This window comes from Camellia sinensis, chromosome 8, assembly GCF_055761805.1.
Source record: "Camellia sinensis isolate YWXY chromosome 8, ASM5576180v1, whole genome shotgun sequence".
NCBI classification, from domain to species: Eukaryota; Viridiplantae; Streptophyta; class Magnoliopsida; order Ericales; family Theaceae; genus Camellia; species Camellia sinensis.
Window position 1 is genome coordinate 188,107,234 of NC_138968.1, and position 5,477 is coordinate 188,112,710.

At 38.0% G+C, this 5,477-nt stretch overlaps 1 pseudogene; it reads left to right on the plus strand.

The window, feature by feature from the left end:
- The first annotated feature begins 2,763 nt into the window (after positions 1-2,763).
- Positions 2,764-5,223, plus strand: LOC114321365 (F-box/FBD/LRR-repeat protein At4g26340-like; annotated as a pseudogene).
- Positions 5,224-5,477: the final 254 nt, after the last annotated feature.

The following is a 5,477-nucleotide window of genomic DNA, read 5'->3' on the forward strand; positions in this document are numbered from 1 at the left end:
TTTCAGCAGTAGCATGAGACATAGCACGATACTCAGCTTCAGCAGTAGAACGGACAACAACAGTTTGTTTCTTGCTTTTCCAAGAAATTAGGAAATCGCCAAGAAACATACAGAAATCAGAAGTAAATTTACGGTCATTAACATCACCAGCCCAATCAGCATCATCATAGGCCACCAAATTTAAAGAAGAAGTAAAAGAGAATAGCAAGCCCTGAAAGATAGTACTGCGAAGATAGCGAAGGATCCGAAGCAAAGCAGTCCAATGTGTAAAGCGAGGAGCAAAAACAAACTAACTAACCACATGGACAGCATAGGCAAGATCAGGACAAGTAATTGTCAGATAGACTAGGCAACCCACAAGCTCGTGATATAACGTAGGATCGTCCAAGAAATTCCATCAGTAGTGTTGTGCTTCACATTAAGCTCCATGGGGGTTTCAAAAAGTTTAGTGTCAGTAAGTCTAGCACGATGGATAACCTCGTTAGCATACTTAGCCTGGGACAAAAAGTAACCCTTGGGAGAAGAAGCCACCTCAATACCCAAGAAAATACCGCAATGGTCCTAGATCTTTCATTTTGAAGGTGCGAAAGAGATGCTATTTGACCTCAGAGATAGCAGAAGAGTCAGAGCCAGTGATGATCATATCATCCACATATAGTAAGAGCGCAACAAAATCAGCCGAGGTATGTCTCAGAAATAAAGCAGAGCCAGAATTAGAAGGACGAAACTCAAGCTCGGTAACAGCAGTCTGAAAATGATCATACCAAGCATGAGGAGACTGTTTCAGACTATACAGAGCCCGTTGAAGACGGTAAACCTAGCAGAAGAATACTGAAGACTAGGAGGAAGACGTATGTAAACCTCTTCAGTGAGATGGCCATTAAGAAAAGCATTCTTGACATCCATCTGATAAAGAGGCCAAGAACGAATAACAGCAACAAAGATCAAAGTACGGACAACAGTCATCTTGGCAACGGAAGCAAACGTCTCCTCATAATTAATACCATACTCTTGGGAGAAAGCTTTGGCAACCAGACGAGTTTTGTAGCGCTCAAGAGAACCATCAGAATGGGTCTTAACTTTGTAGACCGATTTGCAACCAACTAGATTCTTATCAACAGACAAAGGAACCAACTCCCAAGGGCATCTTGACGGTTGCAGGTTGATTTACCAGATTCTTGAATTCACTGGTGTGCTCGGCGACAAACACACAATTCTTCAACTTCAGATTTAAAAGCCTTCTCATCACCAAGACTTTGTTTCGGGTGGTCTTTGACTGGTACATTCCTTATAACATTGTTCAAAGGACATATGAATCTGTTTCTTGGGCGGCATGGTGGAACACACTGTGGTCTATCCATTGTCTGATACAACCGACAGTCTTCTGGTTCATCTTTATCCAGTCTTCATCCTTCACTTCTTCCGATTTAACCCCTTTTAGAGCAATAGGGTCAAACAGGTCTTTATAATATAGAATGTCTTCCATTCGCGGCTTCCAGATTGCATAATTGGAAGGATTCAACTTGATCATGAATCCTGAAGTTGATGTGAATTCCTTCATTGTCTTTTTTACTTCTTTTAGAACCTCTGATTCAAAAATCTAACCGTACGAATCGCTTCGGAATACTCCAAATAGTTGGAAACAGCTATTGGATCGTCAAAAACAGGCTTCAAATGCCATAGATCTAGCCAAAATAAGTTTGATGGTTTAGATCTGCGGATGTACCTTAGCTACGTAGCACCGGATAGCTCTCTGCCTCTGGGTCGGGTCAACCCAACCGGTCAACAATCAACTGAGGCTTACGTGGCACTGACGTGGTAGTGACGTGGTGCTGACATGGTAGTGACATGGTGATAACATGGCGCTGGAGTGCGCCGATGTGGTGATGGCGTGTTTGACAGTTGTTATCTGCCGTGGTGGTGATGTCACTATCATGCGCAGATCACTCGCCTTCTTCCTTCTGCCGCGCGTGTATACGACTGGAATGACACGCTGGTGTTGTAAACGGCGCGTGAGTCGCGTGTTTGAAACTGGGCTTCACTCTTGTACTTTAGGTGGTGCATGAGAGTGCGTGGCACCTCATCTGAGACTCTACTTTGCAGTTTTGGACTCCTCTCGTCGAGAACTTCCTCATAGTATGCTCAAAAGTGAATTTCGAGCAACTTGATTTCTAGCAATTCTGAAAAACACACCCTGTTTTTTTGATTTTTCTGAAAAATCGACCAACGAGGCTTTGATACCACTTGTTAGGATTAAGAACACTCAGACATTAATCACACACAGAAAAGACACAAGATATTTACATGGTTTGGCAATCGCCTACGCCCATAGAGAGATTTCACTATAGAATTTCCCGGAGGGAGATTACAAAACTCACACTTACTTTCTATAGATTTACACACACTCTCTTTGATTCTCTCTTGCTCTATCTGTGTTGTGTTTCATCCCTTCCTTATCACCTCAATTTATACACAAATGAGAGGGAACAAAGTCAAGGAAGATGAGTAATTAGGAGGCTGCCACCTGCCATCTCTCCTCCTACTTCTTGACTTGGAGCCAACCTCCAACTACTCCTCCATGTGGGCTGGAGCCAACAAGCACTGGTGAAGTGAAATATAATGGATTGGGACTGTTATAAAATGTGTTAAATTAGGTTATTTATTTATTACTTGTATGTTATGTTGATGTGATTTTGCATCTATAACTGGGAAAACAGTTTGATTTAGAAGCACATGTTGTTGTTGTATTGTGGGAAAGCACTAATGGATTCAGACATTGGGAAGAGCAAAGACAAGATCAGCAAGTTGCCAAACGCTCTTCTGTGCCACGTTCTTTCATTCCTTCTAACAAAATATTCAGTTGGAACCAGTGTTCTGTCAACAAGATAGCAATACCTCTGGACTTCTGTTCCAAACTTCGATTTTGATGAATCCGTAAACTTTCACGATTATGCTCTATTGAGTAAACGTAGACAAAAGGAAGTTGATTTGAGCTTCGAGGATTTTGTGAATAGAGTATTGCTTCTAAGTGATGCTCCGTGTTTCCAAAAATTCCATCTCAATATTGGATCACTTAGGCTTCTCACCCTTGTCGATACATGGATCTCTTCTGCAATTAAGCGTAATGTTCAAGACCTGGAGCTCACCAACATGTATGATATTAATGTTAGGTTGCCAATTAAGCTTTTCACTAGCAAAACACTAGTGGTCTTGACTCTTTCTGGAGTTTTTCTAGACATCCCTGTTTCTGTTTCGCTTCCTAGTCTTAAGAGTCTTAAACTAGATTCTGTTGAATTTGGAGATGAAGACTCATTACAGGAGTTTTTAATTGGTTGCCCAATTCTTGAAAAATTGTTTATAGAGAGGTGGGTTGTGGATAAGCAAGGGGTTCTGAATGTTTTTGTGCCTATGTTGAAATGTTTGATGATAATTTGTTACAGAGATGATTTTTTAGATCAAATGGATGACCCAGATGAATCTGATGATCAGGGGTGCAAACTAGTGATAGATGGCCCCCAGCTCGAGGACCTTTATCTTGCAGATTATGTGTCAGAGGACTTTTTGTTAAGGAATTTACCATCTTTGTCCAAAGTATCTTTTTTTTGTTGGATCTACTCGCTTAAGACGCAGAAGTTTCACTGATGACGGCCTTCGTATGCATAAACTTCTTAATGGGATTCCAAATGTTAAGTTTCTTGATGCATATTTCACTGTAAGTTTCCCTACTCATTGGTTGTGATATTTTCGTGTTTTTAAAGGATAATTGCAACAATTGAAGTAGTCTTTTGATGTTTTTTTTTTGTTCTTAGAGTGTTTGTTTGTACTGTGTTTAAGGCCTTATCAATTGTCCAATAGGTTTTAAGCCTGGGTAACAAAGAATGTTTATGCTACCTAGCATGAAAACAAAGTAAAACCCTCATAAACAAGATTGTAGTTCAATGTTAGGGACATGGCTATCAAATTAGGATAAAATCATATCTTATTTTTCTATTTCTTCAGTTCAAATACCATATCGCATTCTGTAGAATAAATTTTGCAACATATATGAAATAGTAACAAAAAATAAAGTATATTTATAAAAAAATTCAATGAAAACAAAACATCGAACAATGTATAAATGATAGCATTTCTAAGTATAATCACTTGAAAATTTTAACTTCAAAATGTTTCTCATCTTTATTAACTTATAATTCGTTTCCTGTGCTGTTTTAGCATGTCATTTTGGTTTTGATTTTTAATTTATGACTTATAAGTTCTCAAGTATTTTGTTAATAGTAACAACTTTAAGGTTTACATGATGTGAGTGGATTTTTTTTAAAAAAAAAAAAAGAAAAAAAAAGAATTGTAAGTGGTTTTCTCAATAGAATAAGATATTATACCAGGTGAGTAAATATTTGTGAAGAATGTAGAGAAAAGGAAAGTAAAACCTTTCCTTATGAATAAGATTGTAGGTTCTATGTTAGTGAATAGATAGAGAGCCGCTGTGCTGGGGCAGAGATATTAGTGCACCTCCGTAAGAATATGTTGTGAGATGACTAATCTATTATATCATAATTTTCTAGCAAAAGGATTATAATGCCTATTTGTATCCTATGCAGTGTCAGACTGATGTCAATGATTATATGCTGCCTACCTTTCATAATTTGACCCAATTGAAGTTTGGTGTTGATTTTGATACTAGCTGGAATTTGAAATTGCTGGCAGACTTTCTTCGGTGCTTGCCTTATCTTGAAGTTCTTATTCTTACGGTATGTGATATGTATTATTAGATTTAGCTAGAAATGTATCAAATTTTATAACTTTTAAATTCTTCTTGTCATTAGAGAAGTACATTCAGTGATACAGCTAAATGTTGGAATCCACCACAAGAAGTACCCAGTTGTTTGTTATTATGTCTAAAGAAAATTCAAATCAAAGAATTTAGTGGGAAAGATTATGAGCTTTATGTGATAGAGTATTTGCTGAGCAATGCTAAAGTTTTGAAGAAGATGACAATCGATTGTCAGTATACAAATGACTGCTTTTGTGGGGAATTAGCAGCCTTTCCAAGGGGATCGAAGACTTGTCAACTAAATCTCCTTCATTGAAGTTGTAAGCCAATCTTTGTGCCTTTCTTCTCATACTTTCGTTTCAGTTCTATGAATAGGCTTATACTTTTATATAAGAACTAAAAGGAACTCATTAATCATTGCAGTGAATGGCTATGACTTTATGATACTCAGTAATCAGCGCTTTTTCCAAATTAATGAGAAAATCGTGTGTTCTGATCCCAGACTTTTTTTTGACTTCCAGCTATCCTAGTCTGGAGTCTCTCTTTTTTTCTTTCTAAAAATATTGTGAAACGTGGAGACATTCCATTTCTTAAGAACTTTGGCCAGATTTTAGCACGAGAAATGGTCTGAGGGGATGAAAGCCATTTGACTGGTGTGCTTGTGATTTCTTTTCTCAATTCTAGAAAATAAAGGGTGGTATAAAAG